Source organism: Cebus imitator, unplaced genomic scaffold (assembly GCF_001604975.1).
Source record: "Cebus imitator isolate Cc_AM_T3 unplaced genomic scaffold, Cebus_imitator-1.0 Scaffold265, whole genome shotgun sequence".
Classification (NCBI taxonomy): domain Eukaryota; kingdom Metazoa; phylum Chordata; class Mammalia; order Primates; family Cebidae; genus Cebus; species Cebus imitator.
This window is the reverse complement of record NW_016107580.1, coordinates 1,981,784-2,006,637: the sequence shown is the minus strand read 5'-3', so window position 1 is coordinate 2,006,637 and position 24,854 is coordinate 1,981,784. Positions and strand designations below refer to the sequence as shown.

Sequence of the window (24,854 nt, the reverse complement as noted above, 5' to 3'; positions counted from 1 at the left end):
TGCGCTGTCCAGCTGCCGTAAATCACCATCCTGCTCATGCCACACTGTGCTTTCCCCAAGGTTGATCCTGATCTTCTCCACTTCAGACCCTTCACACACACCGCCCCCTCTTCCCAGAACGCCTTCCCTCCTCTGTTTGCTAAGCCAACTCCAACAGCCCCTCAAGATACAGCTCCCATGGCACCTCCTTTGGTTGCTTTCCCTGGCTGTGGGCTTCTCTTGCATCTTCTCCTCAGCATTCTTTGCTTTCCTCTGGTCAAGCATCTGTATCATACATATACCATTGTAAATGTCTGTTTATCTTATGTGCCCCAAAAGAATGTTACATTATCCTCCTTACATTTAATATTTAATTTTTTTCATAATAACAAGTAGTAAAGATGTACTTTCTGGCATATTCCAAATATTGGCATTTTATAAATATTTACAGGCCTCGCATGCCTGTAGTCCCAGCACTTTGCGGGGCTGAAGTGGGAGAATGGCTTGAGCTCAGGAGTTCAAGACCAGCCTGGGCAACATAATGAAACCTCATCTCTACAAAAAATTGAAAAGTGTGCCAAGTGTGGTGGTGCATGCCTGTAGTCCCAGCTACTTGGGAGGCTAGGTGGGAGGATGGCTTGAGCCCGGGAGATGGAGGCTGCAGTGAGCCATGATTGCACCACTGCATTCCAGCCTGGGTGACAGAGAGGACGTTGGCTCAAAAAAAATTTTTTTATTAAAAATAAATAAATATTTACATTTTAAAATTAAACTACAACATTACTCTCTTAAATGAATCTAAATGACCCAAAAGAATCTAAATGTCATAGTGGATTATCTATTTTAAAAATATACATTTTATACTATGCCCCTTAGAATTTTATACTAATATTTATGCTTCAAAATCTTTTATTAATCAACCTATACTTCTCTGCAGTATATCTATTAATATTCTATATACATATGTATACATATGAATACAAAAATTGTTTAATTCTGCTATGATTATAGCCTCAATTTTTTATTCTATTTATTTTTTATTTTTTTAGAGACAGGGCCTTGCTGTCACCCAGGCTGGAGTTCAGTGGCATAATCATAGCTCACTGCAGCCTTAAACTCCTGAGCTCAAGCAATCCTCCTGCCTCAGCCTCCCAAGTAGCTAGAACTATAGATGCCCACTACATTGCCCAGCTAATTCTTTCTATTTTTTATTTTTGTAGGAGGAGAGTCTCGCTTTGTTGCCCAGGCTGGTCTCAAATTACTGGCCTCAAGTGATCCTCCCAAAGTTGAGATTACAGGTGTGAGCCACCACATCCAGACTATAATCTATAAATGTTAAAAAAAAAAAAGTATTCTTTTGGTTTGGGTTTTCATTATCTTTATTGTTAATATGCAAATGATCAAAACATAATTACATTAGAAATTGGTACTATTAATTAAAATAAAAAGTAAAATTTTATTCAAAATGCATTAATTTTTTATTTTTATAGTGGTAAGCACCAAGAAACCTTGTTCACATAAATACTAGATAAAAGTGAGAGTCTACAGCCACAGTACCCTCAATGTGTCATCTCATCTGATTTCAGAAGCTAAGCAGGGTCAGGCCTGGTTAGTACTTGAACGGGAGAAGTGAAATAAATTCTGCCATAGCAATCAATATCAGTACCTTTAGAATTACAAGTCAAAATCATGTTATGACCTATAATCAAAAATTATTTTTAATTATCTGCCAACTGACAATGACTTCAATTTTGTTGAAAGCAAGAATGGGAAACCATCTGACTTAGAAAAGGATTTGCTACTCACAGTCATTCACTTTCCTAATAATAGTCCTAATTGTTCCTTTGCTTGTTAATCTGGAGGTTTTTCACACATGAGGCACACAAATAATAAGACTCAGGATTAATAATGACTATGTCTTGTCTCTGTAAAGTGGGAAATGTGTGATTGAGAAAGAAAACACCATGAGTGCAACTGTATTCTCAGAAAGATCAAGCTTCGGAAAGAGGACACAGAAAGTCAAGATCTGGAAAATATCCCCTGTCTGAAAACTACTAGCTTATCTGCCTCTCCCACCAAAATGGTAGCTTTATCAAAGTTAATATTAAATTATGTTTATTTGTGGATAATTCCTGTTACATTTTAACAGAAAGAGACTGAAGACAACCTAAATGTGTTTCAATAAAGCACAGAAAAATGTGATTAAATTAATTACAAAATGTCTAAAAACAAAAATACATGTTTTCCCTTCAGGACTGAATCAAGTCCCTTCAAAATCAGGGTCCACACTTTATTCCCGCAGCCTCAGCTACTACTAGCCCTTCTAAGGTCCCCATGTGTATCATTCCCCACTGTGAGCGATGCTTTCTAGGCAGGAGACCATGGCCCACAGAGCAACACAGACAGGATGTGCCAGAGGATATAAGGACAATAGGCCTAAAGCGTACTGCTGAGGCCTGTTATGAACACTCAGGGAGTTGTAACCTAGAAGCCTAGGTCTGGGGAGATGGGGAGAGGACAGTGTTTATGCTGAGATAGTAAGTAGAAAGGACCCAGAGGAAGGCTAAGCATGGTATGAAGGAATCAATACTCAAGAAGCTGGTAAGGTTGGTGATGTTGGAAGGAAGATCCGTCCACAGATTGCTGCCCCCAGAGGTCAGGGCACTACCTATCCTTGGAAGAAGACAAGTGGAGGACAGTATCATCCGAACCAAAGCAGGGCGCAGGCTGAAGGGCCCACTGGGCAGACACTCCATGAGAAGGCTCATGGTCATCACGATGGGGAGGGCGGGAGAGGAGGAGTGAGCCAAGACACGGCTGCTTTAGAGAGTTAGAACCTAAGGATGGAAACAAATGAATCTGGTCTCATAAAACAGCTTCCCTCCTCTGTGCCCCAGAGTAGTCCCTCGGTTAAAGTTCCCTTTCCCTTCCTCTTCACCAAGTCAATCCTGCCAACCTGCCAAGGGCCAACGTGATGCCCCTTGTTCTCCATGCAGCCTCCTCAAACCCTTCTGCTTATAGTCAGTTCTTCTACCTCTAAACCCTCATCATTCTCTGTTTATACCACAGGCAACCTGGAATATTTCTAAGCTACCCCGTGAATCCATTTGTATTTTGGTATTAATCTTCAGCTCTTTGCTGTATGTGTTTTATGCCTCTCTAAGGATAAGGCTTGTGACTTAGATGTCTTCCTATCCCACAGGGTGAGTGCTCAGTGCTTTACTGTGCAGGACACCTACTTGCTTAGAGTTCTGATGGACACACTGTCTCCAGCCACTCATCCCAAATGTCTACCTCTTTCACAAAATTAAAGGTTCACTATATACATGTGGATTCTGAATTCTTGGGTCTCTCATAGTCTTTAGCTTAGGGCTTCACGCTTGCTAAGCACTCAGTGAAACTTTGTTGGAGTCAGTCGTTCAGGAGCTGCTCTACCTGAGGCTGTAGCACCAATGAGCCAGACACACCCATATGGTGTGTCTCAGGTACAAACCTCATCCTAATGGACAGCATTCTCTCATCATGGGAGGCTCTCTCTTCAAGCTAATCTTTTTTTTTCTTTTTTCTTTTCTTTCAAGCTAATCTTAACAAGAATGAAATTGGAATTTGAAATTTCATTTCTCCTATACAAAGTCATCTCCTAAAATGGGGGGATTACAATTAGGTGATCATGAATTACACTAGCCATCACAAAATTCAAAATACCTCAAGTCCTTTACCCTTTATAATGAACCCACAGTGGGATCTTGATAGTATATTAAAAAGGACTTCTCACAAATCTCAGTAAATACAGTACAAATAAAATAGTTTGAAACTACAAAAGGAAGATCAGCAAACACAGAAGAATGAATACATAGGAAAAAGGTATAAGCTTATGGTAGAAAAGCAAAGCAAAGCTAATCCCTGTAATGGAATGCCTTCCTCACAGTAAGCACTCGATAAATATTTGTCATCAAATTTACAGAATGGCTAATATTGATTCTCAAGGAGATGAAATAACTATCAAGACTACACAAGTACTGACTGCAAAAGAAATAGAAATGTAAGGTCCGTACTGAATCAATGAATTGATGAATGCAATAAAACCAGAAGTGATGCTACAGAAAAAGCTAATCAGAAAAAGATATAAAATACAGAAATACATTTCTCAATGAAAGAAACAGATTCAAAGAATGCACCAGATAATAAGTATGAGAAGGAATGCAGCTCAGAGAACCACCCTGCAAATGATAAAAGTCTTTGAACAAATGGCCTCAAATCGAAAAAGTTTAATAGAAAAAAAATGCTATCTAAAAACAACAGAAGCATTTGTTCTGAATACAAAAGATTTACAAAATCAACAACCAAAGACTACCACTATGACATTCTCAGATTTTTAAGCATAAGAAAAAGAAAAAACTCACCATGTAGAGAAGACTGAAATCCAAACGTCTTCCAATTTTGCAGAGGATACAATTAAAGTCCAGAGATGCATGTAAAACTCTCAGAGAAAGTATTTTTACCTCCAGTTTAACAAGGTGAATAGACCCCTTGAGCAAGTGAAAAAGAAATGTCTCTTAGAGCTTTGATCATACCTGAAGAAATTTACCCATCACATACCTCACTTTCAATTATGTCCAAGAACAACTTTAAATGAGATTTAAACGTTCAAGTTTTACAAATAAGACCAAAGAACCAAAGTCAACAATTTCCCCCTTAAAAAATAAAATGTTAAATAGGAAAAGAGCATTTGTCAAAAAGACGTTATTAATAAAATAGCACCACAAGGCACATGCCACCATGCCCAGCATTTAAATACCAGACAATGTTGAAACAATAGAGGATATCTAAATATGGCCTGAATAACAAATGATATTAAGGAATTATTAACAATGTGAAATTATTCCTTAACAATATTAAGGAATTATTGTTTAGTTAAATGTGACAGAGTGGTTACAGATTTTTAAAGTTCTTATCAGATATGCTTCCTGAAATACCATTGGGTAAATAACACAATGTCGAGGAATGGAGGAGACAGATAGAATTGGCAAAATGTTAACAATATTTGAAGCAGATAAAGAATATATGGAGTTCATTATACAGATGGAACAATGGCTATTATTATTCATAATAGCCAAGACACTGAATCAGTTCTCCTGACTTCTGTGCATATTTTGAAATATGGAGTGTTTTAAATTAACATATATTGGGCATCTACTGAGTACCAGGTATTGCTTAGGTATTTGACACAAAAATAAAATGGCCTCAAGAAAAACAAAACAAAACAGTAAAGCAGATTCTTAATCCAGGGTTTATCCAGGGAAATATTCATGATTTCTTCGGGTAACTAAGTCACAGGTACTGCCATTACTACTGTGTTTTATTGCCTATATTCAGAATAGAAAGAAATACTAAATTTCAGTCAGAGGTGGATGAAAACGATATAATTTTTTTTTCTATCCAAGTTGTAAACCCTTCAAATTCTACCCATGGACCTGCAAAGGCTACATCATTCTACAAATATTTGCTGAACTTAAAATAAGACAGTCACTGCTAGGCACTAGGGATACAAAGGTAAAGAGAATACGACAGGCAAGATGCATTGGCTCACACCTGTAATCCCAGCACTTTGGGAGGCCAAGGTGGGTGAATCACAAGGTCAGGAGTTCGAGACCAGCCTGGCCAACATAGTGAAACCCCGTCTCTACTAAAACTACAAAAATTAGCCAGGCATGGTGGCGGACACCTATAATCCCAGCTACTCAGGAGGCTGAGGCATGAGCATCGCTTGAACCCAGGAGGCAGAGATTTCAGTGAGCTGAAATCATGCCACTGCACACTCCAGTCTGGGAGATGGAGTGAGACTCTGTCTCACATACACAAAAAAAATAAAGACTGTTAAGGCCAGGCATGGTGGCTCACACCTGTAATCCCAATCCCAGCACTTTGGGAGGCCAAGGTGGGCAGATCACTTGAAGTCAAAAGTTTAAGACCAGTCTGGCCAACATGGTGAAACCTTGTCTCTACTAAAGATACAAAAATCAGCCAGGTGTGGTGGTGGGTACCTGTAATCCCAGCTACTCGGGAGGCTGGGGCAGGAGAATTGCTTGAATCCAAGAGGCAGAGGTTGCAGTGAGCTGAGATCACCCACTGCACTGCACTCCAGCCTGGGCAACAGAGGGAGACTCCATCTCAAAAAAAAAAAAAAAAAGACTGATAATGCTGGGTGTGGTGGCTCCTGCCTGTAATTCCAATACTTTGGGAGTCCAAGACAGGCAGATCACTTGAGCCCAGGAGTTCAAGACTCGCCTGGGCAACATGGTGAAACCCCAGCTCTAGAAAAAATACAAAAATTAGCCAGATGGGGTGGCATGCGCCCATAGTCCCAGCTACTCAGGAGGCTGAGGTGGGAGGATTGCTTGAGCCCAGGAGGTTGAGGCTGCAATGAGTTGTGATCATGCCACTGCACTCTGGCCTGGGTGACAGAGCAATACCCAGTCTCAAAAAAAAAAAAAAATTGTATGTGGAAACAAAGTTAAAAGACAAACTGTGAAAAACATATGTAGTATGTATGATATGAGTTGTTCTTAATATTTTAAAAGTTGATAAAATGCATTAAATAAAATATAAAACTGCTTGATCTGATAAGTGGTTAATATCCAAAGTACATAAAGAATCAACTCAATATAAGAAAACAACTTATTTTAAAATGGGCAAAGTACCTGAATAGACATTTTTCAGAGGAAGACGTACAAATGGCCAATGGGTACATTAAAAAATGTTTAACATCACTAATCATCAGGGAAATGAAAATTAAAACTACAATAAGATAACAATTCACACCTATTAGAATGGCTGCCACCAAAATGACAAAAGATAAGTGTTGGAAAGGATGCGGAGGAAGAGGAACCCCTTGTGCATTGTTGATGGGAATATAAATTGGTACAGCCATTCTGGAAAATAGCATGGAGGTTTCTCAACAAATTAAAAATAGAACTATCACAGGATCCAGCAATCTCACTACTGAGTATATATCCAGAGGACATAAAATCAGTATGTCAAAGAAATATCTGCACTTCCACATTCATTGCAGCATTATTCATAATAGCCAAGACATGGAGTCAGCCTGAGTGTCTATCAACAGATGAATAAAAGAAGAAAATGTGGTTTACATACCCACAATGGAATGCTATTCGTCCATAAAAAAGAAGGAAATCTTGTCACTTCCTACAACATGGATGAACCTGAGGACACTATGTTAAATGAAATAAGCCAGGCACAGAAAGAGACACACCACATGATCTCACTTATATGCCAAATCTAGAAAAGTTGAACGCATAGAAACAGAGGGGAAAATGGTTACCAGAGACTAGAGGATGGAGGGATGGGGAGATGCTGATCAAAGAACACTAATTTCTGAAAGACAGGAGGAGTAAATAAGTTCAAGAGATCTACTGCATATCATGGCAACTACAGTTAAACAACATATCACATACTTGAAAATTGCTAAGAGTAGATTTTAAGTGTTCTTACCACAAAAAAAACATAAGTATGTGAGGTAATGTATATTAATGAGCTTGATTTAGCCATTCTACATATACATAAATCAAAACAGCACATTGTACATCATAAATATATACAATTTTTGTCAATTTAAAAATAAAATAAATACATGAACATGTAAATCATAAAAGAAATAGAAATTAAATGGCCATTAAATATATAAGAAAATTTTCAACCTCCATAGAAATCCAAGAAATGCAAATTAACAGAAATGCAGTAACGTTTTTATCTTATCAGATTTGCAAACACTGATTATCTTCATTCTTTTTAGTTTGGCAAGCATGGCTGGAAACAGGCACTCTCACTCACCCTAGTGGAAGTGTGCACAGTTAAAGACTTTCTGGAGGGCAGTTTGGCAAAGCACATCAAAATCCCTTAAAAATGTTCATCCCTTTTACTTCTAGGAATCCCCAAAATAATCAAGGAACTGCACTAAAATATAGGCATAAGGATATTCATGACAGCGTTTCTGTAATAGTTTAAATAAGTAGGGGGGAGAAAAAACTAAATATTAATAACAAGATTAAAGTAGATCAAATATTTAGTATTTTATGAATGTATATTTTTAATTTGTTTTAAAATATTCATATACATTTTGGTATATATATAAACAATGATTATCTCTGTGTAGTAAGATTATGAGTGATTTTTTTCCTATTTTCCAATTTTTCTAGAAAGACCATGAATTACTTGTGTGAAATTCAACTAACCAATTGGGGGGAAATGCCCCATCATCCCTGGGCTCCTGAAAGCCCAAAGCCACAAGTAGAGGAGAAAGACGTTACAGGTATAAAAGCAACTACCTATAACAATCGTTGCCTCTGTAGTGCAGAGAAGGTCTTGATTCTGCCTGAAGCTGAGTTTTGAAGGATTAATTTGCCAAGGAATAAAGTCAAGAGGGCAAAAGAAAATCAAGTGCAAAAAATGGAAGCACCTACCATGTTGATAAGCTACATGAAATTTCTGCATGGCAGGAAGGGCAAGGTGAGAGAGTAGAGGACTGAAGGAAAAGCCAGATCACAAAGACTTCTGAATGTCGTGTCAAAGGGTGGAATTACCCTGTCAAAGAAGAATCAATATAGAGCTTTCATGGTTCATTAACATGAGGATCAAAGAAAGGTAAAACAGGCTGGGTTCCGTGGCCTATAATCCCAACAGTTTGGGAGGCCGAGGCAGTAAAATGGCTTGAGACCAGGATATCAAGACCAGCCCGGGAAACATAGCAAGACCTTGTCTCCACAGAAAAAATAAATAAGTAAATAAGAGAAAAGAAAAAACAAATAATAACAGAAGAATGACTGGGATAGGAATGTGGATACTGTCTGGGAAGAGGCATCAGGCAGCCTTCTGAGAACGCTAAAAATGTTCCACATCTTGACTGGAGTGGTGGTTATAAGAATGTATACAAATGTTGAAATCCATTAAGCTATCCGTTTAAAATTTGAGTACTTTACTGTGTTATTCCTCAAAAAGAAAGCAAAGAGCTTTTAGCAAAGAAGTATCCTAAATTATTCTAGAAAGCTCACTCAGCAGCTGGGGAGACTGAACACCCTGAGGAAGCACTCTGAGACATGAAAGCTCCATTCTGGCAAAAGATAGTCAAGGCTTTGGCTGGATTGGAGGCAGCAAGACAGTAAGGAGAAGGACGATTCATGACACATTTAGGAGGTGGACCTGATAAGCTTTTCTGAGTGTGATTGCTAATGAAACATCATGAATAAAAGTTCATGTGAAAATCTAACCCCAAGGTGATGGCATTAAGAGGTGGGGCTTTTGGGAGGTGATTAGATCACCAAGGCTCTGTCCTCATAAGCAAGATTGCAGTCCTTATGAAAGAAGCTTCCATGCCATGGCTCCCACGTGTAATCCCAGCACTTGGGGAGGCCAAGATGGGTGGATCACCTGAGGTCAGAAGTTCAAAACCAGCCTTGCCAACATGGTGCAACCCCTTCCCTACTAAAAATACAAAAATTAGCCAGGCATGGTGGTGGGTGCCTGTAATCCCAGCTACTCGGGAGGCTCAGGCAGGAGAATCACTTGAACACGGGAGGGGGAGGTATATCAATCTATTCTCATCAGCTCGTATGTGGACTACACGAATGGGACTAGGCTTGAGCACAGCTTACCTGTCCAAAGCATTGTGGGCCCAGGAGATAGGTTTTACTTCCACTGGTCACCTGTGTCCTAACACAAAATGTGCAAGGTTGACTGGGGTCCCTGGATGCCTGACTACCCAGCCACTGTACTGGGCAGCTCCCCTGACAGAGAGGCAGGACCAGGCCCTCTCTGGGGAGCTGCTCCCATTCATTTTCCATCTTTTCCTTCAGTCCTCCCTCACTCCATCACTAATTTCTTTCTTTTTTTTTTTTTTCCTTTCTTCAGATAAGTCTCAATTGTCACCCAGGCTAGAGTGCAGTGGTGCAATAATGGCTCACTGCAGCCTCAAACTCCTGGGCTCAAGCGATCCTCTCACCTCAGCCTCCTGAGTAGCTAGGACTACAGATGTGCACCACTATGCCCAGCTAATTTTTTACTTTTTGTAGAGACTGGGTCTCACGATGTCACCCAGGCTGGTCTAGAAGCTCAAGCAATTCTCCCACCTCAGTCTGCCAAAGCACTGGGATTAAAAGTATGAGCCATTGCACTCAGTCCCATTACTATTTTCACACCAGTATAACATTATCTTCTAATTTCTTAAAATTATCATTTGGATACTAAAATGTCATTTACAGCCACATACAGAATTAAGGCAAAATACCAGGTCTCCTTCTTATCCCCAAACTCTATTAGAAAGCTGAGTATACACATTTTACCTGAGAATTACATGTCATCTTCTCCAAAGACCACCACAAAGCTCTAAAAACAGAAACAGAAATCACTGAAGTGGTACTAGTCCCTTAGCCATAATACCTGGTATTGTTGCAAGGGCCTCCTAACTCCTCTTAGCCTCTAGTTTCCTCCTCAATTCCAATCCATTTTCTACACTATCCATTATGTCACCATATCTGTGAAAAGACAGAACAACAGTCAAAGCATTTTCACATGCCTCCCTCTCATTTCAAATTCAAGATGACAGTCAAGATCCCACAGGATCTGATTCACTTTACACAGCCTGCTCTGTCTCCCATGGGCTCCTTTATAAACCTGCTGATTCTGACAGGACCATCTATTTCCAGCCCACACAAGCCAACATCTTTTCTGCCTCTGGGCCTTTGCTCATGCTGCTCCTAGTACTCCCCAACCCCCAAAGAGTCCTCCTGGATTCTGAAGGCAGCACTACGTGAAAAAAAGGGAAGTAAACTAGGAGTCAAAACACCTGGATGCCAGGCGTGGCTCTGACATCAACCAGTTGTGTGCCTTTGGACAAGTCCTACACTTCTCTGGGCTCAGTTTCCTGTCTATAAACAGAAAAGGTGGACTAGTTCATCCTAAGAGTACTTCCACCTTCAAAAATAAATTATTCTTTGATTCCCATATGCTAGACCAAATCCAATCTCTCCTTCAGAGTCTGCAAGTCCTCCAGGAAGTTTCTGTGAGCACATCGGCCCACACTATTCTCTCCCTTTGTGCGGAATCCAGAACAAATTACACAGTGCATTCATTTAACCAAGATTCCTCAGCATTCTCTTGGCCACGTTATGATGGCAAAGCCCCAGTAATAAACATAAAGCCAGTTAGGACCCAGCCTATAGCTATCACTTGTACATCCCTTTCCTCCCCACTGTTTTTACCCAAGTGAAGTCATGTGAAGTCATGGACAGCAAATGAATGCAACAGATGCCATTTATTTGTTTATTTAACAAATAGTTAAAGAAAACCTCCCATGTCCTATTCTAAACAGTAAAGGTACCAGTAAACAAATGGATCAAGTCCCTAACTTCATGGAATTTATTTATTTGGGAAGGCAGACAGGAAAAACACAGAAATATGTAATGTAATTTTAGGAAGAAAAACAAAGGAGGGGGTTAAAGAGTGACTTGGAGCAGCTTTACGTAGGATGGGCAGAGAAGGCCTCCCTGTGATGACACACTAGAGCCCACACGCAAATGAACTCGGTGACAAACCAGCAATATTCAAGGAGAAGAGCATCCCAGGAGCAGGCAAAGGCCCTGACACAGAAGAGATGGGAGGAGGGCAGGAGCAGATGGGAGAGCTGGGGCTTAGAACACACAAGGACTTGGTAGTAAATATGCATTCTACCTCTAACTGTGATAGGATTCCATATGAGGGTTAAAAATATACATATTCTCATTGCTTATGTGGAGAAGAGACTGTAAAGACAGGAGCAGAGGAGCCAGGACCAGCTGGGGATGGCTGTACTGAACCCATAGAGAACTTGGCTGGTCCCCCAGCCTAGGTCACTTCCTGGCTCTCCAGCTTATAAGCTGTGTGAGCTCAAGAAAGTCCATCTCTTGCCTCAGTTTCTACACCTTTAAGTGAGGATAATAAAAGTACCTATATTATAAGGTTGTCTGGAAGGTTAGATTCGTGCACATAAAACCCTTAGAACAGCCTCTGGAAGACAGTAAACATTTCATGAATGCTAGTACTTTAAAGCCAGGGGATCACATAAGAAAAGTGAAGACAGACAAGAAGCAGGCTGAAGACTGAGCCCTGGGGCAATCTAAACGCTCCAAAGGCTTCCCTTTGGCCCAAGATTTGCCATAAGCCTGCATGTCTTATAGCAAATCTGTCTGGGGCTCCAAACCCCCTGCAGGTATTGATAACTCACAATTTAGAGCTTGATGATGTAATGCTTTATATAGTTCTTTAGGCAACAATTATATGGTCTAAGTTCAGGTTATTTTTTTCCTCAGTTGTCTTGTATACCTACTACCAGGCTTGGCATAGAGTTAGATAAACACTAAGGTGTTTTGCAAATACTCATTCATGGATATCATGTATATTTCAAAGTAATCAATGTAAGGCACTATACTTTCTTTTAAAAAAAATAATCTTCTCTTCAAGGAATTATGTGAATTATAAGTTATAGCCTCAGCACCAGCCCGCTACCCCACTATCCCACTAGTCCCATCTTGGCAGAGACAGACACGCTGACCAAAGAAATTACACCATCTGCCATTCCATTTTCCCGCCTGACTTCCTGTCCACATGCTTTGTAACAAAGTTTTCTATCTCTTCTTTTCTGGAGATTTCTTAAGCTATGAAAACCTTCTATATCTAGCAACATTTCAAACTTGCCTCCTGACCCGAGAATTCCCATGGCCCTTAAAAGAGCCTAAACAATGAAGCCAGAATACTCCCAGAAAAACAGGAGCATCAAAACTTAGTAAGAAAAGAGGGAAAGAAAATGGGCATAACCCAAATAAACACCTAGAAAATCATCAAGCAGCGTTCTTCTTGCCAAGGTACAGGAGTCTAACTCAGTGCCTTCAACTAGTCACTATGAATATTTATAAAATGACCTTAGGAAGTCCTAGCCAGACCAAGTAAGAGAAAGAAATAAAGGGCATCCAAATTGGAAAACAGGAAGTCAAACTATCTTTGTTTGCTGATGACATGATTGTATATTTAGAAAACCCCAAAAGATGCCTAGATCCTCCAAAAGACTCCTAGATTTGATAAATGAATTTAGTAAAGTCTCAGGTTACAAAATCAACATACACAAATCAGTAGCACTGGTATATACCAACAACCACCAAGCTGAGAATCAAATCAAGAACTCAATCCTTTTTAATACCTTCAAAAACAAATAAAATACCTAGGAATATACTTAACTCAGAAGGTGAAAGAGCACTACAAGGAGGACTACAAAATGCTGCTGAAAGAAACCACAGATGACACAAACAAATGGAAATACACCCAACGCTCATGAAACCAAAGAATCAACATCATGAAAATAACTACACTACTCAAAGCAATCTACAGATCCAATGCAATTCCTATCCAAATACCAACACCATTTTTCAAAATATTAGAAAAAGCAATCCTAAAATTCATACGGAGCCAAAAAGGAACCCAAATAGCCAAAGCAATTCTAAGCAAAAAGAATAAATCTGGAGGCATCATGTTACCTGACTTCAAATTATACTGCAAGGCTATATAGTAACAAAACAGCAATGGTACTGATACAAATGTAGATATACAGACCAGTGAAACAGAACAGACAACCCAGAAATAAACCCAGATACTTACAACCAACTAATCTTCAACAAAGCAAACAAAAACATTAACTGGGAAAAGATACCCTATTCAATAAGTGGTGCTGGGAAAACTGGCTAGCCACAGGCAGAAGAATGAAACTGGATCCCTATCACTCACCGTATGCAAAAATCAACTCAGGATGGATCAAAGATTTAGATCTAAAACATGAAACCATACAAATTCTAAAAAACCTAGGAAAAAACTCTTCTGGACATTGGCCGAGGCGAAGAATTTATGACTAAGAATCCAAAAGCAAATTTAACAACAAAAATAAATAAATAAATGGGACCCAATTAAACCAAAAGGCTTCTGCACAGCAAAAGTAATCATCAGAGTAAACAGATAACCCACAGAATGGGAGAAAATACTTGCAAATTATACATCTGACAAATGACAAATACCTAGAATCTGCAAAGAACTCGAACAATTCAGCAAGAAAAAAAAAATCCCATCAAAAAGGGAGCAAATGACATGAATAAACATTTCTCAGAAGAAGATACACAAATGGCCACGAAATGTATGCTCAACATAACTAATCATCAGGGAGGTGCAAATTAAAACCACAATGAGATACTCTACCCTGCTCCAGTCAGAGTGGCCATTAAAAAGTCAAAAACAATAGATGTTGGCATGGATGTGGTGAAAAGTGAACACTTACACACTGCTAGTGGGAATGTAAATTAGTAGAACCTCTATAGAAAACAGTATGGAGATTTCTCAGATAACTAAAAGTAGATCTACCATTCAATCCAGCAATTGCACTACTGGGTATCTACCCAAAGGATAATAAGTCATTATATCCAAAAGATGCTTGCACACATGTGTTTATCACAGTACAATTCACAACAGTAAAGATAAGAAACCAACCTAAGTGCCCATCAACCAATGAGTGGATTAAAAAATGTGGTATATATACACCATAGACTACTACTCAGCCATAAAAGCAATGAAATAATGTCTTTTCAGCAATTTAGATGGAGCTGGAGGCCATTATTTTAAGTGAAGTAACTTAGGAATGCAAAATCAAATACTGTATGTTCTCACTTATAGGTGGGAGCTAAGCTATCGGTATGCAAAGGCATAAGGAGTGATATAATGAACTATGGAGACTCAGAAGTGGGAGGGCGGGAGGGAAAGGAAATGAGGGATAAAGAAATACATATTCGGTACAATGTACACTTCTCAGGTGACTGGTGCACTAAAATTTCAGACTTCACCACTATACAATATAATCTAAAACCACTTGTACCACAAAAGCTACTGAAATAAAAAATATATATACATATTTTTAAAATATAATAATGAAACATTTAAAAATAAATACATAAATATAATGACCTCAAGAAATAAGGGTTTCCAATAGATCAAAGATCCAAGTCAGTGAGGGGAAAAAAGATTCACTTTTTCACTTTTTTTTTTTTTTAAGACAGGGTCTCATTCTGTCATCCAGGCTGGAGGTCAGTACTGCAATCTCAGCTCGCTGCAGTCTCAACCTCTTGGGCTCAGGTAATCTTCCCACCTCAGCCTCCTGAGTAGCTGGGACCACAGGTGTGTGCCACTGCACCTGGCTCATTTTTGCATTTTTTGTAGAGATGGGAGTTAACCATGTTGCCCAGGCTGGTCTCAAACTCCTAAGCTCAAGAGATCCACCTGCCTTGGCCTCCCAGAGTGCTGGGATTACAGGTGAGTGCCACAGTGCCTGGCCAATTTTTTCACTTCTTTATTCAGTTTCTACAGAACTATATATCCTTCTATTTTTCTTCCCTGTCCTACCCACCCATGCTCCCACATGCCTAGCCCTGGTGATAAGCCACAGAAAATAATCCTGACCCACCAGGACCAGCTCTTGATGTGGTTTCAACCAAGTCTGAGCCTCACATCCTGAGATCTACCCCAGCCCTCCAGGGACCAGAAATAGTGACAAATACATGGGAACTATGTAGGCGACTCAAATGTGGACAGAGATGGGCACATCATACTGCTCCCAAATTGGCTTTCTTCCACAAACCCAACCTAAAATAGACAAACGCTGCTAGATGTTATTTTGCCAATACCTTTTGGCAGAGCTATTAGTAGCTAATTCTGATCACTGAACTGCTTATGGAGGTTTTAAAAATGGTCCATCTATAATCCTACCATTTTGAGAGGCAAAGGTGGGAGGATCACTTGAGCCTGGGAGCTTGAGACCAGCCTGGGAAACACATGGGGTCCCGTCTCTAAAAATAAATAAATTAATTAATTAAAAAATTTTTTTACACGGCCCTCTGAAACAAGAAATAAAGTGGCCTCTACCCACGCCCCGTAACTCTTATGGCACTTTCTATGCAAACACTGTGGTCCTGAGTGCTATTCTAATTCAAAAGAATCACCTGTCAATATACAGACGGGGGGAAAAAATAGCAAAACAGAATCCTCACAACTGATATTGCTGATTAACTGGACATGAAGGATTCAATTAAATACACTTTGACCTTAAGTGCCATTTTTTTCCATGCTAACCCATAGCACCAAATATTCGTCTGCAAGTTGGGTTTTCTTTATCTCTAGGTCTCTGTGTACAGATTCTGGCGACTACTGAAGAGTACAAGGCTCTGATTCCCCTCCCATACAATTATACAATTTTCAAGAGAACTTCCATTCCCCTGGGACTTGGTCCCAGTGGAAGAAGCCTTTTGGGTCTAAGTACTTAGAATCTACCCATCCCTAGCTCAAGAGGCAAGACCAGACTTTCAAGAAAATCTTCTCCAGACAGTCCTAGAGAAAGACAGCTATTGAATGGCACTTCCTAATTCAAGGGGATATTATGCTAACTGGAGTTCCCAGCAACAGTAAATGTAATCCAACATGACTAATAGAAAAAATAACTGACTAGGCCCTGTTTACTCACTAGAAAATATATCCCCACATGTTGAGCCTTATCAGAGGTCATCTCTGCACCCAGAGCAGAGACCAGAGTGATGTAAAAACAGTCGCTTCCCAATAGCAATATTTGGATCAGGCGGTACCCAACATTCATATCCAAAATTAATTTCCCACGGAATTTCTTTTGTTGTTATTGTTTTCAGACAGGGTCTTGCTCTATCACCCAGGGGGAGTGCAGTGACACAGTCTCAGCTCCCTGCCGCCTTGACCTCCCAGGCTCAAACAATCCTCCCATCTCAGCCCCTATTTAGCTGGGACCATAGATACACACCACCATACTCAGCTAATTTTTGTATTTTTTCATAGAGACAGAGTCTCACTACGTTGCCCAGGCAGGTCTCAAACTCCTGGCCTAAAGCAATCCTCCCACTTTGGCCTCCCAAAGTGCTGGGATTATAGGCGTGAGCCACAGGGCCCGGCCTCTTAATTTCTTAACTTCATCCATTCATTGATTCATCAAACACCTAACATTAAGCATATTCATTGAGCACATTCACTGAAGAAAGGTAATAAGAGAATAAACAGATGCGTGAACACACCCCAGTGCTTTTTCAACAGAAGATATTCAAAAACTGTTGGACACAAGGAAGGCAAAGTGTATCAATGATAGTGATACAGAGCACTTCCCAGACACCAGTGTCTGACAGGCTCAGGACACTGACTCTGATTAAAGGCACTCTCTCTAACCCACTCTAGTTAGTCGCCTCCAAAAGGAAGAACGGAGGAAGAGCGAAAAAATTCACAGATATCTAGATTCAAACTTCTTAGCTAAACTAACATCCAAGATCCCAACTTCACATCAAAGAAAGACAAAAAGCCACCCAAAGTGACCCTTGCCTACTCAAAGGAGTTTCCAAAACATTAACAAACAGGGACAAATTCCCAGCATGTTCTAATCACTATGACCTTTTACCATCAATAGGCCCATAAAAAAGGGCTTATTTCTTATGCTACTAACAAAGGGTTAAGCAGATATTTCTTTTTTTTTTAACCGCAATTACTTTTGCAAGATTATTTCTATCACATTTGTATGGAGATCCTACATTCCAGTTTAAACAAATGATTCCCACACTTCCAGAAAGGCCTTAATTGGGCTAATCTGTTACTTTTAGTGCAGTCTTGCGAGGGCTGAATTCTTCTTAAGCCATTAAAGAACTTGAGCAAAATTCTTTTGATGATAACTTTTTTAAAAGATAATCTCCAGAGCTTACATATATTCCACAATTGCTTATGCTAATAGAAAAATACATGTATGTTTTACTCCAAAAGGTGCCTTCCAATTTGAAAGCTCTAATGGCCAACGTATCTGATATGAACTTCCTGCATAAAACAAAACACAAAGAACAAGGATAATCATAGGTCTAAAAAGAGAGACTGGTAAACAAAAAGAGTAAAATCTCAGCCTGCTTAGCCAGAGGAAGGGAAGGGAAGGATGAGTACAGATGGGACAGTCTGTATATTTGGTAGCTGCCTTTGGAGTCCAGGAAAGACAATTTGTTCACTCTGTGAACATCTGTGCATTGAAGAGGGATAGGAAAACAGTAAAAGTAAGAGACATTAAAAGAAAACTTAGGCTAACTACAAGGAGATAACCTGTGATCATCAACCTGGAAACCTTCCTTAGAAAGTGTTTCCCAGGGAAACTGTGAAAGCTCTTTGAGACAGATTAAATCTCCTCAGAAAGATTTAAGGATATTTGAAGGTTCTATCATACTAGGAGATTATATCTGAGTATGAAAGGGATATTCCAGTTCCCAGGAATTATCCAAATGTCATTCCCAATAAAAAAAAATTAGAGTATTTTTAAAGAGGATATTATAGTCCTGTTTTTCTAAGCTTTTAGGTATCTTAGATAACCTAAATCACCATTTTCTTAAATTATTAAAATGCCAAATACATATATAAAAACATTAACTGTGCAAGAAATGCATCAAAAATGCAACCAAATATTTCTGACATTTAAATAAGAGCGTTCCCAAAGTCTCTTTTTGAGGTCCCAACTCTCAAAACTAGGCTCAAGAGCATTCTCCCAGGAACACATACCAAATGATCCCCAACTAACAATGAGCTTTGCCATTCTCCGGAGGAATGACCACGTAGCCTATAACCAGCGGCTGCAGAGAAAATAAAATGACTTTCAGGTGATACAAAATACAAACTGGGAGAAGGAACCAAGGTACTAACCAGGGTGTGACCACCTCCGTCTGGCCCTAAGGGATTACCCTGGTCTAGAACTAGAAAAACTGCGCTCAAAGATGTTTGAAGGGAAACATCAAATTCCAGAAACTTCTGAATAAATGGTTTATTTAATCCAAGTTTTTCTACTATAAATCCTCCACACTAAGAGGGGTCACATTCCTCAGAGGTCAAAACCCAAGCTGAGTCATATCCTAACCCATTTAGAGGTGCTGGTGATAATTTCACCTATCAATGACCCATTAGGTAGGGCAAGTTTTCCAACATATGAGATGGTCTTAAAGGTAAAAATGGATGTGGAGAACTGAAATCATATTTTGGTTTCATATTTTTTATTTGACAAAAAACCATGGGTGACTCTAATATTAATTAAAAGAAAACTTTAGTTGACAAACTTCATTTTTCTGCCTGTCAGCTGCCCCTCCTTAGTGAGCCCTCCTGCCATGGGATATTCCCTGGCCAAACAACCAAGTCTCCAGAGGACTAATAAGTTCAGAGGAAAAGGCGTACGAGTTGCACAAGGAATAGCAAGAAATCCAGATTGTATTCAAAGTGGCAGACTAATTCTAGTAAAATGTCTCCACCCACTGCTGCCCTTCCTGAGCCCATTATCTGCTGAGAATCAACGGGCCTAGCTATAAATGTGACTGTCCGATGTCCTTGTGAGCTCCCTAAGCTGTATACATGAGCAATACAATTAACTGGTAAGAAATGTGGAGGGATAGGAAGGCCTCTGCACAGCTCTAAATCCTGGCTTTCTTATCCCTTCTAAATCCCCACACAGGAACTCTACAAAGGCCTCCTGTTTTTCCTCCAAAACAAAAAGTGAAATAAATGTACATTTTCTGTTAGTCTGTCTCATAATTAAGAAAGGTAATCTAAATTCACTTTTACCTTACTAGTACCAAGTTTTAAAAATCAGTTTTTTGTTTTTTTTTTTTTTGAGACAAGGTCTCACTCTGTCACCCAGGCTGCAGTGCAGTGGTGTGATCACAGCTCACTGCAGCTTCAACCTCCTGGGCTCAAATGATTGATCCTCACACCTTAGCCTCCTGAATAGTTAGGACCACAGGCACACACCACCACATATGATTAATTTTTTCATTTTTTCTAGAGACGGGGTTTTACCATGTTGCCCGGGCTGGTCCCGAACTCCTGAGGTCAAGCAATCTACCCGCCTCTACCTCCCAAAATGCTGGGATTACAAGTGTGAGCCACAATACATGGCCAAAATTCAGCATTTTTAAGAAATAAGAGAATATGAGGGGAAAAGGCACATCAACTAATGTAAGATGTTTAGGGCGAGGAAAAGCATTTAAACAAATTACAACATTGATCTACCTCTCAGGGTAGTTGTCAAAGAAAAAAAACAAAGCATTGCAAAACATGGGGGAACATACAGGCAAAGCAGCAGTGGCGCTGATCCACATACACATTCCACTTCAGCGTGTGCCCTTTCTGATCCAGAGCAGCCCCGTGGTCACTACAACTAGTTCTTTACCCAGTGAACCACGCTACTCACTGCAGGGTACGGTAAGTGAGACAGGAATTGAAACACCCAGGTATCTTGGCTACATTCACTTAGTAGCCTCCTAACTGGGAACAATGACTAGCACACAACTTGTGATGAGCATGTCACATTACTGTACATAGACGTCACCTTCATCTTCTAAAATAACTGCTTTACCCACAGCTCCTTTTCTCGAAAATCTTTAAAACCTAGACAATGTCCATAGGGTCAAGTTCCAACCCTTGAGCCAGAACTCAAGCTGACCACAGTCCAGCTTCCACTGGACCTCCCACTGCTCTTTGGAGAAGGCAGCTGTGAAAGCACCCACATTAGTCTGAGAGCCAGGCATTGGAATTCCGGCTCTGCCACTTTACCACTGTGTCATCCTGAGAAGGTTAGGTATCTTTTTTTTTTTTTTTTTTTTGAGACGGAGTTTCACTCATGTTACCCAGGCTGGAGTGCAATGGCGCGATCTCGGCTCACCGCAACCTCCGCCTCCTGGGTTCAGGCAATTCTCCTGCCTCAGCCTCCTGAGTAGCTGGGATTACAGGCACGCACCACCATGCCCAGCTAATGTTTTTGTATTTTTAGTAGAGACGGGGTTTCACCATGTTGACCAGGATGGTCTCGATCTCTTGACCTCGTGATCCACCCGCCTCGGCCTCCCAAAGTGCTGGGATTACAGGCTTGAGCCACCGCGCCCGGCCGGTTAGGTATCTTTTTTATCTTCACTTTTTAAAACAATAATTCTCTCATCTTTATAACAAGAGCAACCATACCTATGTCACCACGCTGATGGATGAAAAAGAGAGCTGGCAGTTGGCATAGAGCAGATGCTGACTATTACTTTTCTCTCTAGGTCCAGCAGTCCAAACGGTCTGCTCTCCATTCTCTTGAAAGCTTTTCCCCAGCAACTCTCCACCAGTTTCAGAAGCATACTTTGCTTCAAGGCCTTCCTCTCTTCTATGAAACCTCCCTGCCTCAGAATCATTTTCTCCTAGAGCTTTATAATTCTTAGATTCTAAGCCAAGTTTGTCCAACCTGCGGCTGGGCTGCCCAGGATGGCTTTGAGTGTGGCCCAACACAAATTTGTAAACTTTTTAAAAAATATTATGAGAATTGCTTGCAATTTCACTTTTTTAAGCTCATCAGATATCCTTAGCGTTAATGTATTTTACGTGCGGCCCAAAACAATTCTTGTTCTTCCAGGGTGACCCAGGGAAGCCAAAAGATTGGACACTCCTGTTCTAAGCCAACTGATCTGAAATCATCCTTCACTTATGTGCCAATCCTCTTTCCCCAAGGAGTCCACAAACTCAAGAGCAAGGGTTTTCCAAATTACCAAGCCAAACCAATCTAGCCATTCAATAAAAAATACTGTGAAGATAAGAGTTGCCTTGGAGTTGTCTACCAAAAATGGGTGCCCTTCTGGCCCAAATAGGGGATAGTAACACTTCCCATACATACACTTGAACAATTTTTCTTCCCCCATATCTTGGGGAGTTTTTCCAAAGGTAATATTTGCCAGATAGGCTGGGCTCAGTGGCTCACACCTGTAATTCCAGCACTTTGGGAGGCTGAGTTGGGTGGATCACCCGAACTCAGGAGTTTGAGTCCAGCCTGGTCAACACGGGGAAACCCTATCTCTACCAAAAATACAAAAATTAGCTGGATGTGGTGGCAAGCACCTATAATCCCATCTACTCGGGAGGCTGAGGCAGGAGAATCACTTGAACCTGGGAGGTGGGGGATGCAGTGATCCGAGATTGCACCATTTCCCTCCAGCCCGGGGGACAGAGAGAGACTCCCTCTCAAATAAATAAATAAATAAATAAGAAAAGAAAAAGAAATGTTTAAATAAAAAATATTTGCCAGATAAATAAAAAGGAGGGTTAAATCTATGTTAGTCACCTAGGAACTCTCTGCCAGACCAGCAGAATTTAAGAAGCCTTCACCTGATGCGTTCAACAGGCTCTTCTTGAATTCTGGCCTTGTGCTGTCCTTAATTCAGCAAGGGAGACAGACTGTTAACAATTCAGTCTCTATCTTGGATTAGCTTTCTGGAACCTACACTATGATTCTTTAGGAACCCCTAATTCTGCCAAAAAAATCAATTAAGGAATTCACCTTCTGAAAAATATTAAAACAAAACAAATAATGCAGCCCTTTGGGTTTTAACCCCGTGGTCCCATCCTAAAACGGCCAGTTAAAGTGTGTGCAGCTAAGAGGTTGCTGAACAGTCTTGCAGATGGGATAATGACCTCTTCACCACTCCCAAGACCCTGCTATCCAAAAAGCAGAAATACCTCGTTGGGAAAAAAAGCAAGAGCTGGACTAAGGCAGTACTAAGGCAAATTTTCTCACTTAGTGAAGTTGTTTTATTCATATTCAAGTAATCACCAACTACCTTCATATAAAGATCCCAGGAAAATGCAATAAGCCCTCTTTAGAAACACATGGAAACACTGTCTCTTGAATTCTACTCAGTTGCGAAATTCTTGGATAAGGTGCCATAAACGTTGACTACAGTGTGGACCCTTGAATACTTAGCGAGCGTCTGAACAAGGGCAAAAAAATGAACGGTTCACAAATAAACACAGTTTAACTTGTTGCAGTAATAGCGTGCAAAGTTAATTTTCCTTTGAGTTCCGTGTGTGTGTGTCTGCGTGTGTTGTGCGTGTGTATATGTGTGTGTGCTGTGTGTATGCGTGTGCGCGCGTTCTTCAAGGAGCCTGCATACAAACTGCAACAGCTCGAGATAGGAGCTCGAATACCGCCGCCGAGGGGCATGCGGGGCGCAGAGCCGGCTCCCAGGGCGTCCCGAGGTCGGGTCTCTGCTCTGCAACAGGCAGCTCTTCACCACCCGACCCTCGCCGAGGTTCCCCACCCCCAACCGCGCGGCCCCGCCGGGCCGGAAAGCAGAACCGGCCGCTACTGACCGGCCCGGGAGGGCGGATCCCACCGGCCCCGCTCCTCCGCGCCTGCGGCGACCCCCACGCGCGTACTCACGGAGCTGGACACCGTCGCCGGGGCCGGGAGTCGGGAGTAGCGGGAAAAGGGCTGGGAGGGCAGGGGCGGGACCCGGCGCGGCACGCGGGAACCGGGGCCACCCGGCCCGGAGGCGCTTACCTCTGCGCTCTCCAGCCGGGCCGGGCGCGGCGCCTTGACTGGGTCTCGCCTGGAGCCGCGCAGCCCGGAGGAGGAGCCGCTCCTGCAGGGAGGGCGGGCAGCAGGCAGGCATCCGCGCCCAGGGCTGCGGCCGGACTGCAGGGAGAGAGAGGGGAGGGAGCGCAGATTTGAGTGGAGGGGGCGTGGAGGATGTTCGCCTCCACCCAAGACCGAGAGGGTGGGCTGCTGGAGCCCGGCGGAGAGGAGCGCTCGGAGGCGCCGGAGGGAGCGAGGAAGCCGCGCCGAGAGTGTGCGAGGGAGGGTGGGGGACAGGGGTGAGGAAGGCGGGGGCCGGGAGCAGCCGGGACGAGAAGTTGGCCCCCAGACTGGACGGCCCTCACCTCCGCACCATCCGACCAAGAGTTGTCTGGGTCCGGAGCAAAGCACAACGGAGTCTGAAACTTTATGTCATTTTCTCATACACACGTGACCCCCCTGCAGTCCAGATGGTTTCAATCACTGGAGGAAAAAAGCGGCTCTTCTGGTATGCGTGAAAAGCCGGAGCTGGGAAAGTCTGGGAAAAGCTGCCTGCACAGCCCGCCGGCCTTCAAACAAACCGATGAGCTCTTTTCCTTCTCCCAGTTCTCTGCCTCAGGAGAGCCCTACAAAACCCAAACGAAATAGAAAGAAGCTACTTTTGGTAATGCAGCAGTAGCAGAACTCCCAAAGCACTAGAGTTCCAAGGAGCCTAGTCTGAGCCAAAAGCTCCAAAAGGGATTCTGAAAATTTACTTTAAATACTCCCCTGGTTTGCAAAACCAAAACTAGAAAAGGGTGCCATTGAATAATAAAGCAATGGAATAGCAGCATTGAGAATCTGTGATTTATTAGTGGAATTCTGAAGGAAATAATTAGCCCAGTACAACAATCAACTTGGAAAAGAATAATGTAAATTACTTAAAATCCAAACCCATACATACTTAGATGTTTAAGCCGTGTAATCCATTGTTTACTCACGTAACTCACTGTAAATAAAATTTGATATTGAAATGCAAAACTGAGCAGCAATGAAAATTGACTTTTGAAGTTTCAGTTTTACATTGACTTTACAAATTTATATTTCGAAGGAACCAGTGTGTATGAACAAAAGCAGGCTCTAAGTCCAGGACATATTTCAAAATCGAAGCCAATTCAATTGTCACATATCCTAAAGAGGTATTTACTCAGCTGCAAGGCAAGCATCAAAAATAATGAGTTTAAGATGCATCCTGAGGCCGGGCGCGGTGGCTCACGCCTGTAATCCCAACACTTTGGGAGGCCGAGGCGTGCGGATCACGAGGTCAGGAGTTCAAGACCAGCCTGACCAACATTGTGTAACCCCGTCTCTACTAAAAATTCCAAAATTAGTCGGGTGTGGTGGCGCGCGCCTGTAA

The 24,854-nt window shown here is 41.4% G+C and overlaps 1 protein-coding gene across 2 annotated transcripts in view; it reads right to left on the bottom strand.

Annotated features, from left to right (window-relative positions):
• DENND2B (DENN domain containing 2B) overlaps positions 1 to 23,903 on the bottom strand; it is a 179,376-nt gene extending 155,473 nt beyond the window's left edge. Inside the window, exons 1-2 of one of the 2 annotated variants that reach the window (XM_017500325.2) lie at positions 23,824 to 23,903; positions 23,444 to 23,578 (exon numbers count right to left, since the gene is read on the bottom strand). The gene's annotated coding sequence lies outside the window, so the exon portion shown is untranslated. Of the gene's footprint in view, positions 1 to 23,323; positions 23,392 to 23,443; positions 23,579 to 23,823 lie in introns of those variants that run through there. The other variant, XM_037728425.1, reaches the window with a different exon arrangement.
• Positions 23,904 to 24,854: the final 951 nt, after the last annotated feature.